The sequence below is a fragment of the Asterias amurensis genome, chromosome 4 (genome assembly GCF_032118995.1).
Source record: "Asterias amurensis chromosome 4, ASM3211899v1".
Classification (NCBI taxonomy): domain Eukaryota; kingdom Metazoa; phylum Echinodermata; class Asteroidea; order Forcipulatida; family Asteriidae; genus Asterias; species Asterias amurensis.
The window spans coordinates 3,896,173-3,911,591 of record NC_092651.1 but is presented as its reverse complement, the minus strand read 5'-3'; the positions used below and the strand labels follow the sequence as shown (position 1 = coordinate 3,911,591).

Sequence of the window (15,419 nt, the reverse complement as noted above, 5' to 3'; positions counted from 1 at the left end):
GTCGAGAAAGTTACAAGCTTTCATTTGAGCCATTGCTCGAAAAAGTCGCCAATTATTAGTAGCAGTGAAATAAAGTGCTCAGAATTAGTTTTTGTCAAGATCCCGACAATATATCACGTGACCAATTCTTAAAATGTGTTTATGAGAAACGTTTTAAATTTTTGTCATGGTTCCTGACCATTTAAAGTAAAAGTTAAACTTTTTTTCGTTAGAGGGGGTGATACTCTGTGAAATACCATTCACTCAAAAAAAGAATCTGTTTTTTAATGTTTGGGGCCAAAAATCTGACATAGCATCTTTAACTATTATATGTGAATTTTCATGTGGAATCCCTCATTAAGATCTGATTTACTGTCTTGTTGACCCTGTCAAATCAAATTGCCTTACTGCCCTCCACGGTACCCTTTGCAAGTTATGCTCATAAATGGAATGCACGCTTCCACACCGTCCGTTTGAACTTTACCTAAGGGTCATCATCTTACGAAAATAGATGACTTAGTAGTTTACCATACATTCTATAATTTGTTTGTTAGTTCTTGAAAGATAAATCCTTCATTGTTCGCTAATTTGATTTAATTTAATGGGCTGGAATAACATGGAGGCCACGACCTCTGCTACTACTTGGCTTTGGCGCCCCTTCATTACTTTTCCCCAGGTTTTAAGATTTTGCGATGAAATTGCCCTTTTGCAAAATATAAAGGGTCCATCTCTCAATATTGGAAAGAACAAAACTTGTCTTAGATCACAGATTGACATTATCTTACACAGTCTAATGATGATGCTGTTAAATAACATCCTTTGAAATAATTCTGTCTGAAATGTCGTATTTGATTAGAAATTAATAAAACCACTTCCCCATTTGTAGCGCTTTATTATTATTATTTTTTTTAAATCGATATCATGCAAATTGTGTTATGGTTTTTTTACGAATTTCTTGTCACCTAGATGGCTGATCGATTTCAAACTTTTGTGAGTTTATGTATAATATGGTGGATTACGTTTTGTTAACAAAACAACAATTCTGTAATATTCCCTTTAAAATGAAATTTCAGGCCTCCAAATTTCTATTCCTTTTTCTCCTTAAACGAATAAAATGCAATCACTTGAACGGGAAGTACAAGACAAACAAAACACATGCAAATAAAAGCCTGGGGATATTTGAATGCAATCCTACGCCCTGTGACGTATGTGATTGGAGAAACGGACATGTTCAGTGACAGTTTCAAAATGAAATTTTAAGTTGAATCTGCGAGAATTTCTGTTTTCAGTTGGTTATTGTCGAAGGGTGATTTGTGTATGCATCCATACACTTTAGATTGGATATCGACAATTTGTTTTTAGTTGAATGGGAATTAGCGAAAAATGCATATTTTCAGGTGGTAGTTGTCGAAGGATGGTTTGTGCATGGTTTGTGTATGTACGTCCACAAATTTTAGATCACAGATCGACAGTTTGCTTTTAGTTAAATGAAGACATCGACAGTTCGGTTAATTGGGTAACTAACTTTAATACCATATAAACTCAAAGTTAAGGTACTGACCCCTTGCACGCGTATCACACGCGGTGACCAATGCCATGCTAACCATGTTGGTGGGCAGTTAGTTTTACGTGTATTAACGCCGCATCGCCTAAAATGCACACTTTACTGCATAACGCGCAGCATAGAGTTAATATAAAAACGCACAGTAAAATTGCCCACCAGTATGGCGCATTCAAGATTTTTCTGCTGATGACGTCAGGTGAAATGGGTCAATACAAAACATTACAGATGGTTCTTGAACTGTATTGTTTGTGTTTGATAGTGATATTGTGGAGTTTACTTTAAATGTTGTTGATAATGTGATTGCACAAGCGTACCCATTCCTTTTTATAGAGAGTGACGTGTTCAGCAGAAGAAAATAAAAAATGATAAACGGATCCAACAGCTCACTTATTAAAAAGGAATCCTGTAGCAAATAGTGTTGTCTGAAACGCTGACAAAGACGAGCAAAGTACATTTACCTCCCCAAAACAAATCAACGTTCGAACACCAACATCCAAATAAACAACAACTAAAACATTGGGGGGTTGCGATCAAAATTAGTCGGTCATGAACAGAAACAAATATTGTTTTCACTACAGCATGACCCCTAAGTTGCTGAGATTTTACAAGTTAGTTGTATTATCTCTTTAAATAGAAAACTAGAGTTTTTCTGACATGATTAAAAACGGGGCTACTATGAAGCTCAAATTACTTAAAGACACTGGACACTATTGGTAATTGTCAGAGACCAGTCTTCTCACTCGGTGTATCTCTGCATAAATTAACAAACCTGTGAACATTTGAGCTCAATCGGTCATCGAAGTTGCGAGATAATAATGAAAGAAGAAAAAACCCTTGTCACATGAAGTTGTGTGCGTTTAGATGGTTGATTTCGAGACCTCAAGTTCTAAATCTGAGGTCTCGAAATCAAATTCGTGGAAAATTACTTCTTTCTCGAAAACTATGGTACTTCAGAGGGAGCCATTTCTCACAATGTTTTATACCATCAACCTCTCCCCATTACTCGTCAGCAAGAAAGGTTTTATGTCAACTATTATTTTGAGTAACTACCAATAGTGTCCACTGCCTTTAAATAGAAAACTAGAGTTTTTATGACATGATTAAAAAGGGGCTACTATGAAGCTCAAATTACTTAAGTCTGCAGGAATACTTTTCCGTGGTGCCACCCTGCAAATGGCTGGTGGAGATAGTTGTGACGTCATTATGACGCTTGAATAACTCTTGCATCTGTTTATAGCTGACATCAAATAGTGGTTGACAATAACAAGCTTTACCAGTTCATTCAGTTATTAAAGCAATGCAGAATCTGATTTCATGGAATTATGTCCAGACAATTTGCCCAAGGGTCATCATTTCTGGACCGACACACAATAGACAGAAGGGCACCATTTTTATAGCCAGATGGGTTTCCAGATGTATGGACTTTTCTTTTCACACTGGACCTAAAATATTTAAACAATGGTAAAATCTGACCAAATCAATAATATTCCTATCATCTTCACTCTGCTGCGTTAAAGGCACCGGACAAGTTTGGTAATTGTCCCAACGTATGCATAAAATAACAAACTGTTAAGGTTTTGACTCAATTGTTCATCAAAGTCTCAAGAGAATAATGAACGAAAAAAAAAACCCTTGTTGCATTACTTTGTGTGCTTTCAGATGCCTCAAAAAGGTTCAGCTGAAGCCTATTAATATTTGAGTGAGAAATTACCCTTTGCTTTTAGAGGGAGCCGTTTCTCACAATGTTTTATACCATCAACAGCTCTGCATTGTTCGTTACCAACTAAGTTTTTAAACTAAAAATTAACCTAGTAATTACCATTAGTGTCCACTGCCTTTAAAAGCAAATTGGTTTTGTGTTTGGTTATCATACGAGAGTTCTCAGTGTTCTATTAAGTGCGCACCACTGGTCCGATTAAGAACTGGCCGGAGGGGCGACATGTACTCTACTGTCGCGACAGTAGAGTGGAGTTGGGGCCGGATCTTAGGGGAAGGGTCGACCACTCCGGATTCCCCCTTGGGAGGCGACTGGAATGCCCGCTAGTGTGTCAGAAATTTTCCCTGTCAAGTTGAGATATTAGTGAAGATGTTTTAAAGGAGTGACAGAAGTGAAATCATTCTGACTGCCTAGTCTTCAAGATTATTTATTGATTTGTTTATTGATTTATTGATTTATTGATTTATTGATTTATTGATTTATTTATTTATTTATTTATTTATTTATTTATTTATTTATTTATTTATTTATTTATTTATTTATTTATTTATTTATTTATTTATTTATTTATTTATTTATTTATTTATTTATTTATTTATCTTTATCCGTGGGGATAAAAAATGTATTGTTTACACTTCACATTAACGTACATTAAATCATTGTTACATTTAGATCAGAAAAAATGAAAACAAATCACAGCGATCACAAGGAATTAATACTTAAAGTACAGAGAAGAAAACACAGTTATGGTCTTTAAGATTATAACTGAAATAATTGAGTTGTGTGCACACGTCAATAAACAAGCCTTGAATGAGGCTGAGCCTCACAAACTAAAATGATCACTCATTTTTTGCTAACTGCTAAATTATACAAAATGTCTTCTGATTTTTAAGTTTTAGTCAATTTTCTCTTTGTTGTAGCCTTTTAAGAGGATTGATTCTTATCATGAGAATAGAAACATGACAACATTAGCAAAATTATTACCAAAGGGTTTCTAATTTTATATTTAATTTTTCCACGAGGAAATTAGTTGTTCAAACTTAAAACAACTCCTCACTTTGCAATTCTAATATATAACATTCTGCAGCGCGAGCCGGCTGACATCAACTAACACTGATTTTCCATCAGTAATCTTTCATTTGCAGTTTCTAATATATAACATTCTGCAGTGCGAGCCGGCTGACATCAACTAACACTGATTTTCCATCAGTAAGCTTTCATTGGCAGTTTCTAATATATAACATTCTGCAGCGCGAGCCGGCTGACATCAACTAACACTGATTTTCCATCAGTAATCTTTCATTTGCTGTTTCTAATATATAACATTCTGCAGCGCGAGCCGGCTGACATCAACTAACACTGATTTTCCATCAGTAAGCTTTCATTTGCAGTTTCTAATTATATAACATTCTGCAGCGCGAGCCGGCTGACATCAACTAGCACTGATTTTCCATCAGTAAGCTTTCCATAACCGTTTATTCCTAAAAAGACTCAGTTTTAGATTGACTTAAATGATAAATGATAACCGCACCAATATTGGATGGTCTATAATTGAGTAAAGTGAAACTTTCATATCAGTTTAGCTTAGTTAATATGATGTATGAATTTACCAGGTGTACTTCTCTCATTCGAAAGGAAAGTGAACATCAGGAGAATTTCCTCTGTGTGCTTCCTTGAAAAAAGAATTAACGTAACTTTTTAAAATGTAACAAGCTTCAAGTTCAAGGTATATGAAGCTAAACGCATAAACACCTACAAATGTATACCCAATGTGGTTGTACCTTTACGTGGGCGAACAAGTAACTTCCATTCCAAGTCCACGGGCAATTGCCTCCATGAACTGGAATGGGGAGGTATATATTGAGTTTTGAATAGGGAACTAACGTCCAGTTAAAGGTATCTATAGCTAAACGCATAAACACCTTTACCCAATTCATTTGAAAGTTCAATGTAGTTGTACCTTTAAGTGGGCGAACAAGTAACTGGCACCCATATGCCGTCCATTCCTAGTCCACGAGCATGCCTCCATGAACTGGAATGGGGAGGTATATATTGAGTTTTGAATAGGGAACTAACGGCCAGTTAAAGGTATCTGTAGCTAAACGTATAAACACCTGTACTCAATTCATTTGAAAGTTCAATGTAGTTGTACCTTTAAGTGGGCGAACAAGTAACTGGCACCCATATGCCGTTCATTCCAAGTCCACGGGCATGCCTCCATGAACTGGAATGGGGAGGTATATATTGAGTTTTGAATAGGGAACTAACGTCCAGTTAAAGATATCTATAGCTTAACGCATAAACACCTATACCCAATTCATTTGAAAGTTCAATGTGGCTGTACATTTACGTGGGCGAACAAGTAACTGGCACCCATATGCCGTCCATTCCAAGTCCATGGGCATCTGCCTACATGAACTGGAATGGGAAGGTATACATTAAGTTTTGAATAGGGAACTAACGTCCAGTTAAAGGTATCTGTAGCTAAACACATAAACAGCTGTACCCAATTTATTTGAAAGTTCAATGTTGCTGTATCTTTACCACACGAACAAGTAACCAGCACCAACTTTTTGCCGTCCATTCCAAGTTCACGAGCATGCCTCCATGAAAGGGGAGGTATATATTTAGTTTTGAATAGGGAGCTAACGTCCAGTTAAAGGAACACGTTGCCTTGAATCGGTCGAGTTGGTCTTTGAAAAGTGTTTGTAACCGTTTTTTATAAAATGCATATGGGTAGAAAGATGTTGTAAAAGTAGAATACAATGATCCACACAAACATGCCTCGAAATTGCGTGGTTTTCCTTTTACCTCGTCGACTAACACGTCGGCCATTTATGGGGGTCAACATTTTGACTCCCATAAATGGCCGACCATGTTAGTTCGCACAGTAGAAGGAAAACCACGCAATTTCGAGGCAAACTTGTGTGGATCATTGTATTCTACTTATAAAACATCTTTCCAACCATATGCATTTTATAAAAAAACGGTTTCAAACGCTTTTGTTTTGACCAACTCATCCGATCCAAGGCAACGTGTTCCTTTAAAGGTGTCTGTAGCTAAACGCATAAACACCTGTACTCAATTCGAAGTTCAATGTTGCTGTACCTTTATGCACGAACAAGTAACCAGCACCCACAGTTCACTTTATGCCTACCATTCCCAATACACAGGCAAGCCTCTATGAACTGGAAAGGGAAGGTATTGAATTTGGAATAGGGAACTAATTTTCAGTTGTAGGCTACCTGTAAGCGCATAAAAACCTACCAATTCAAAGTTCCGCGTTGCTGTACGTTTACGCACGAACAAGTAACTGGCACCAAACACAGGCCTTCCCTTCATGCGCATTATCTTGGAACTTAGGTATTGAATTTGAATTAGGGAACCAACTTTAGGTTGAACATTTTTGTATTTCAAAATAGAGACTTCTTTACAGACCTGTTGCTGGTTCACCTAGAGGTATTTTACTTGCTGGGTCTTAGAGAGTTACTTAATTTCTGTGAAAATTTGGTTGTCGAAGTTGCAAGAGAATGAAAGAAAACACCCTTGTTGAACAAACTTGTGTGCTTTCAGATGCCTTTATAAAAGGCTTCAGGCCTGAAGTTTTTTATTATTTCAGTGAGAAATTACCTATTTCTCAAAAAACTATGTTACTTCATAGGGAGCCGTTTCTCACAATGTTTATACTACTAACAGCTCACTTTTGCCCATTACCAATACAAGTTATAAGGTTTTATGCTAACAATTAGTTTGAGTAATTACCAATAGTGGCCAATGCCTTTAAACAATTTTACGATACTCACTGATTACAATGCATTGTTCTGACTCGGAGAACAGTCAGCAAACTTTCTAGTTCCTAAGGCATTATGTTTTTATGCTAGCCATTATTTTGAGTTGTAACCATTAATGTGCAGCGCCTTTAATAGGCCATTTGGTAAAATTGAAATTGATTTTTTTAAATTTCATGTTGTTGGATTCATTTAGATTAGTGACCATACGGTGATGTCGCTATTAATTGGCTATACCGCCCCAGTATATGGCCTGGCCCCAGTATGATGGCATGTCGTCATCAAGTATCAAACTCACCGTGTATAATATAATAGTATAATGTAAAGAGCCGTGACAGGGGCCGAGCCAAGCTCTGGGAATTTAACCTGTCGTGTTAGATTAATCCATTCACCATACTATTTCAATCTGTAGGTATTCACCAGTAGCCAACGGTGCAACCCTGGTCAGTTCAACTTCATCAGTCTACGCAGTATGAGGTCTATCCCCCAATGCTCTGTAGCTGTGTAAACCACAAACCACAGGAAGTTCCTACCACTGGATTCGAGAAAGTAAACACAGCTCAAAGGAGGTTACTCTATGGATGGATGGATGCTTTTCTGACTTGTACTGAGGAACGTGGATACGAGGTTAAAACAGATACTTGAAAACTCCCTTACTCTATAATCGGTGAGTTCCATTCGAATTTTTCATTCTATTTTTAAAGACACTGGACACTATTGGTAATTGTCAAAGACCAGTCTTCTCACTTGGTGTATCTCAACATATGCATAAAATAACAAACCTGTGAAGATTTGAGCTCAATCGGTCGTCGAAGTTGCGAGATAATGATGAAAGAAGAAACACCCTTGTCACCTGAAGTTGTGTGCCTTCTGATGCTTGATTTCGAGATCTCAAATTCTAAATCCGAGGTCTCAAAATCAAATTCATGGAAAATTACTTCATTCTCAAAAACTACTCCACTTCAGATGGAGCCGTTTCTCACAATGTTTTATACTACCAACCTCTACCCATATACTTGTTACCAAGTGAGGTTTTATGCTAATAAGTATTTTGAGTAATTACCAATAGTGTCTACTGCCTTTTATGTATTTTTATTGATCTTACTCAAGCGAACTAGAAGCTTGTAGTAATACACTACAGCTTCAGTTCATAAATTGTGAGCAGAGGGCATGCTCATCATAATTTTATGAACTTTTGAAAGACGGCTGATTGGGCTACGACGGCAGAAGCATGTAGTGAGTTCCATTTGAGTGAGCTTTATTTATTTCAAGATGGTTTATTTGTATAAGGTACAAATTTTAGCAATCAACGGCTGTTTTGATTTATGGTCCATGTCTTAAAAAATGAGAATTGGGGAAAACATACTTTAAATATAATTACATTTTAAGTTTCTCTGATTCGTTTGTGATGGTTGTCTGATTGGTTGGTGGTATGTTGTTGAACTTTCTGGTGAAAAATCTGCAAATATTTCAGTTAATGTCTTGTGGTTTTCTCTGTATGTTACTTAATGCAAAACGTCGCGACGCGTCGCAGCAAATCAGCAGTTGTTATTTATTTCAAGATGATACAAATATCAGCATGATACAAATATCAGCACGACGGCTGATGAGAAAGAGAATTAGGGAAAACATGCTTTAAACTATACTTTAAAATAATATACTTATGTTTTAAGTTTCTCTGATTCGTTTGTTATGGTTGTCTGGTTGGGTTGGTTGTTTATGTTGTTGAACTTTCGTTGGAAATCTGCAAATGTCTCACACAGCAGAAATGTCTTATGATTTTCTTCTCCACGATTTCTTCCGTCCACACTTTGACGTCACTCGCTTGAATGTTCCCCGAAAAGCTTTCAGTGTAGCTGGGCCAATGATTTGGAACAATTTTCCTACACTGCCACTAATGTTATTACTATATCTTCATTTCGTAAAGTTCTAAAGACTCACCTTTTTGCATGTTATCGGCTTTCAATATGCTCTATGATCTTGATGGAATAGCGCCTTGTAAATTTTAATTGTTATATTTTGTTGTATAACTAAAAGCCAAACGTCCAGCAAATCTGCAGATTTTAGTCCAAGATTGATATTAGTTTGGTCCAAAAATCTGAATCATCTAATAGGCATTCAAACTTTGTTAACGATTACATTGTATACAAATCACATCAACATTTGATTTGATTTGATTTGATTTGATTTGATTCGATTCGGTTCGGTTCGATTCGATTCGGTTCGGTTCGATTCGATTCGATTCAATTCGATTTGATTTGATTTGATTCGGTTCGGTTCGATTCGATTTGATTTGATTTGATTCGATTTGATTTGATTTGATTTGATTGGGTCAAGAAATCAAAATCACCAAACAAACATTCACACAATGTTATAACCTTTATACATCCCCTCGACATTTAATTTGATTTGAATCTAGATGAGTAAATGTAAAGATAGTCGTACAGACAGAAGTTTATTAATGTTTGCCTTTAATAAAAATGCTACTCTGATCGCTCACTCTCTCAGCTCTAGCGTTCCACAGGGATCCATTCTGTGACCTCTTTTATTGGTAATTTACGCAAAGTGGTCTCCCTCAATGCTCTGCCAATTTTATGAAGTAGACGCCAGAATAACACGTAGCTCCTCCAGTGGCGATCCAGCCATGATCAAATCGAACACAGAAATTGCAAATAGTCAGGTTTGAGATTGGAATTCTAAAAGTGAGTTGACTGTTGACGCTACTATAAAACAAAATCTAAATCGGCTCAAAATACAATATATGTCCTCTGCTGAATTTTACACTGGTTTTTCTGACTCTGACTGAAAAGTGTTTGATCGTTGTTCTTTATTTAAACATTTTTTCGACTGTAGATTCGTTATGAACCTACACATAACTTTGGAGTTGTTACGAATCTACAGATGAGTAGACGAATCTACACATAACTTTAGATTCATAACAAATCTACACTTAACTGTATATTCGTTATGAATCTACACTTAACTGTAGATTCGTTATGAATCTACGCATAACTGTAGATTTGTTATGAATCTACACATAACTGTAGATTCGTTATGAATCTACACTTAACTGTAGATTCGTTATGAATCTATACTTTACTGTAGATTCGTTATGAATCTACACTTTACTGTAGATTCGTTATGAATCTACACTTTACTGTAGATTCTTTATGAATCTACACTTTACTGTAGATTCGTTATGAATATACACAAAACTTTACACTAGTTACAAAGTAGTAGTTCAGTTTGAAAGTTGATCAATATAAAACAACCAAGTTACTTCTAATCTTGGCACGACAAAATTCCCACAGTCTGCACACTTTGGGCAAAACCTTTGTATGGTTTGGGGAAAGGCCGATTTAATGTACACGTCTTGCATCACAAAGATTGTTCCCGGTTGTTTCCATGGTGGAAGATTTTCCATGGCTGTCCTTTTGAGCTAATGCATGCTGCTAATATTTTTAATACTTTATTTAATTATCGTTTGCCGACAGAGTTTGTTTAAACAAAAACAGATCCTTTTAAATGCATCATTAATATCCGTTGTAGATTGGTAATTGTCGAAAACTAATCTTCACAGTTTGTGTAGCTCAACATATGCATAAAATAACAAACATGTGAAAATTTGAGCTCTATTGGTCGTAGAAGTTCAACGAGGTATTAATGAAAGAAAAAAAACACCCTTGTCACACCATGGTCACATGAAGTTGTGTACTTTCAGAATTCTAAACTTGAGGTCTCTATAAATCAAATTCATGGAAAATTACTTCTTTCTCGAAAACTACGTCACTTCAGATAGGAGCTGTTTCTTACAATGTTTTTTTTTTTTTACTATCAACCTCTCCCCATTACTCATTACCAAGTAAGGTTTTATGATAATAATTATTTTGAGTAATTACCAATAGTGTCCACTGCCTTTAACAATAGCAATTATATCATACCTGACGTACGGACTAGTTCATACATGGACAATCAATTATTTGTATAGCGGAAAGGTTTACTATATACAGACCTTTTGGTGTGGTCTGTTGGAACAATTATTAGTGAGTTCACGTACAATGACCTTGATTTTGTTCTAAACATTGTTTGCGGAGAGGTGGTCGTTAGTGTAAAGAAAATGAGGAGAAGTACTTATTAGGGTGGTTAATTGTAAAGTTCAGCCATGGTTTCACGTAAGGGACTATGCCGGCCGCGTGTGTGATATCAATAGCCGCATTACTAATTCAACATTCAGCTCATTACGTACGCACCCATGCAATAGGGTAAGATGTACTTTGTTTTAATAAGGTTGTTACCACTTTGGTCTGTTTGTAAATGTCTATAACAGGCGTTGGAGCTTTGTCCTTGTAATATACGTTGGTTGAACTTGTAGTTTCATTGGCCTTGTAGTAGTTTTTATTGGCCATTAAAGACACTATTGGTAATTGTCCAAGACCAGTCTTTTCACTTGGTGTATCTCAACTAGGCATATGCACAAAATAACAAACCTGTGAAAATTTGAGCTCAATTGGTCGTCGGAGTTGCGAGATAACTATGAAAGAAGAAAAAAACACCCTTGTAGTTTTGTGCTTTCGGATGCTTGATTTCGAGGCCTCAAATTCTAAACTTGAGGTCTCGAAATCAAATTCATGGAGCATTACTTCTTTCTAGAAATCCACGTCACTTCAGTACTGTTTCTCACAATGTTTTATACTCTCAACCTCTCCCCATTACTCATTACCAAGTGAGGTTTTTTGCTGATAATTATTTTGAGTAATTACCAATAGTGTCCACTGCCTTTAACATCATCCGGTTATTAAACACACCATAACACCAACCTGTGAAACTTCAGTTACTTATTCAGACAGACCCAAAAAGCATGGCGTGATGTTCTGTTCAGTGTTTTGCACAAGTTTTGAAAAAGTAACTGATTGTTAAGAATCATTGTCTCCATTGTTGCAAGAGCCTATTCAGCGAATAAATTCCCTTGTATAGTAGAGCAAAAAGCTACACAAAATATATCATCAGTTGGTACGAAAAAATCACGATTTGCTTGTCAACATTGGCATTCAAATTACACCAACACAAGTTCAGTTAAAATGTGTTGCTTTTTAAAGTTGCTGGACAAAATCGTCCCCTGCTATTGGACCGTGCTGAGGCTTCCGAGTTGTCAAAATGACTTTCGCGCCCCAACACGCAGGGAATGGAATTGAATTAATTGTACTTTTTTGTTTTGAACCGTGAAAGAAGCACTCGTGTAATATTTAAATCTGGCATCTGCCACTCACATAATTGTTGTCCCATGCTGGGTGAAGTCGGCGCAACTTAAAGAAAGAAATAGGCTAAATAGCAGATAAATTGTATTAGATTTAATTTGACGCAAATGACACCGGTTTTATTTAATTTGAAGGGAATGGTTCGTCTTATTCAAACTGTGCTCAGCTTGAACAGCAGCGTGGGTGCCCACTTTGTAATAGCAACTTAAAGGCACTGTCGTCGATTTCACCATAGAGTCTCTTCCTTATGATTTCACCAAACTCTTTCTAATTTAGGATTAATCTTGGGACTTATTTAAGTTCAGTAACCATATATAGACGTTATGGTGCTTGAGCCCATCCTTCTCGTCCTAACTCGAGATAGGAGTGCGTTTTGGCGACCCCAACCAACAACTGTTTCGGTGACCCCAACCAACAACTGTTTCGGTTGTTGGTCGTTGGTTCTGCTGTTCAGACTGAACGATAACCGAGTTATGAGCTCGGTTACCGTATTGGTTATGACGTCAGAAACATTTTTTTGTTTGGGTCGCCAAAACGCACTCTTGGAATAATCATAGCGTTTCGTGAAATCGGCTGCTGGACCCTTCTGGTAAATTGTCAAAGACCAGTATTCTCACTTGGTGTATCCCAACATATGCATAAAATAACAATTCGATTGGTCATCAAAGCTGCAAGAAAATAATAAAGAAAATACACCATTGTTGTATTACTTTGTGTGCCTTATTTTAAATATTTGAGTGAAAAATTACCTCTTCTCAGAAACTATATGTTACTTCAGAGGGAGCCGTTTCTCACTAAGTTTTCTACTGTCATCAGCTCCCCGTTGCTCGTTATCAAATACGTTTTTATGTTAACAGTTATCTTTAGTTTTTACCAATGATGTCCTACAAAGGAAGGTACACGTCTGGTAATTACTCAAAACAAATGTAAACTTGAAAACTGACTTGGTAACGAGCATTGGGGAGCTGTTGATAGTATAAAACATTGTGAGAAACTAGCATAGATTTTGAGAAAGAGGTAATTTCTCACTAAAATATTTAAAGACTTTCTAGCCAGAAGTCTTTTATTCCTGTCTTAAAGACACAAATTCGTCCAACAAGAGTGTTTTTTCTTTCATCATTTTCTCAGAACTTTGATGACCAATTGAGCTCAAATTTTCACAGGTTTGTTATTTTATGCTTATGTTGGGATACACAAAGTGAGAAGACTGGTCTTTGACAATTACCAGTGTCTTTAAGCTCAGCTTGAACCACAGCGCGCGACACACTTCATACACTTCATATGTAATAGCAACTTTCTCCACCAAGTAAAATATGCAGTCACCAGAATTTATTAACTGTAAATAGAAGTTATTGACAAACCTCAATGATTTGATCTTATAAAAAGAGCTCGAGGCAGGAATAAGTTTGTAAAGAAATGGGAGGAGGTGGAAGACAGTGGATAGTCCGGTGGCGAGTTACGGAGAAATGTTTTGCCCGTACGAGATGTTGACTCAAGAATCGAATACCGAACTGGTGTTTTGTGTGGCTAGAGCTGCTGTTCCGCTGCTTTAGTATCGAGTTTCCAGTGTTCTGCAGTCACTTTTGTATTTTGTTCCTGGGCGCAGATTTGTCCACCTTCACATTTGTTTATTAAATTACATGAAATAACTCATTGTATGACTTTACAGGCCTGGGCTTCGTTTGTTTTTGAAAGGGCACGGGCACCAAGGTTTTTCTTGTTGGTAAAGGACACCCTACTATAGCATTTCCAGGGCATCAAGGCGGGGCATGGAGACAATCGCCTTTGTTGCCACCGTGACGTATCCGGCCTTTGTTTGGACCCTAGCAGAGTCTTTCTCGAAGGTAATGACCACTCAACAAACATGAACAGGTTACTGTACTTTAAAAACAGTGAAGTGGAAATACACAATTCTGTCGTTTTTGTATCTCTTGACTTTGAAAACTGCCATACTGTTTTCTTCTTTGATCAACATTGAAACCAATGTTTGAACTGAAGGGCAAGCTGATTTGTGCCTTTAAAGATTACCAAGCCATTGTTTCCTATACTTTTGTCGTGCGGTTTATGAATGTCAAGAAGTAACCATTTGGCAAAAGCAATTTCTATCTTTCATTCCCTGACAATGTAAATGTTTAATTCATATGGCATTGTTTTTGTAGTGTTGTTGTGTGGTGAGTTTGAATGTAAAGTAACCATTTGACAAAGACATTTTGTTTCATGACAAATGCAAAATGCAAATATTTAATTCATACGCCATTGTTTGTCTATTGTTGTTGTGTGGTGAGTTATCTATTCATTACGGTCGTATGTCGAATGTAAAGTAACCATTTGACAAAGACATTTTGTTTCATGACAAATGCAAAATGCAAATATTTAATTCATACGCCATTGTTTTTCTATTGTTGTTGTGTGGTGAGTTATCTATTCATTACGGTCGTATGTAGTATGTAAAGTAACCATTTGACAAAGACATTTTGTTTCATGACAAATGCAAAATGCAAATATTTAATTCATATGCCATAAGTCGCCACACACCCTTTGGTCCCACGATCATGAAAAGCGGCAGGTCTTAGTGAAGTAAATAAACCTGGTAAAATGGCCACTGCGTGCATAAGTCCATAACGGTAGCAAATTTGATTACCACATTTACATGGTAATTAACCCCCACCCTACCCACGGGATGGCTACCCACCACTGACTGCACTGAAAAACCATCAGTGTCGAAATTCATGGGAACCTATACACGCCTCTTCATTTCTGTCTGCATACCGTGTTTGTATACCCATTAGCCCCATGTACACAAAGTATACACTGTTTAATAATGAGATATTCGTGTGTAAAAGAAGATAGTCAAGTCTGGAAATTCACTCTGGAGAACAAAATAAAAATTTTACCCGGGAAAATTACATAACCATATGATATTTAAACCATGGGAAGTAAAGGCTAAACACGACCAGAGCGACCTGAACAACATACCCCCACCCCCCCCCCCCCCAAAAAAAAAAAAAATGCAATTGCCTTCGTTGCCGGTATCAAGCCTGGTGCACAGTTTCTTGCTTGAAACCAAACCCCTTAAGACAGAACCTCCAGGCGCCTATAAAAAAGAAAACCTCATC

At 36.8% G+C, this 15,419-nt stretch overlaps 1 protein-coding gene across 1 annotated transcript in view; it reads left to right on the top strand.

The window, feature by feature from the left end:
* LOC139935896 (uncharacterized) overlaps positions 1-7,709 on the top strand; it is a 76,932-nt gene extending 69,223 nt beyond the window's left edge. The window contains exon 11 of the mRNA XM_071930515.1: positions 7,461-7,709. The gene's annotated coding sequence lies outside the window, so the exon portion shown is untranslated. The remainder of the gene's footprint in view (positions 1-7,460) is intronic.
* The last annotated feature ends 7,710 nt before the right edge of the window (positions 7,710-15,419 follow it).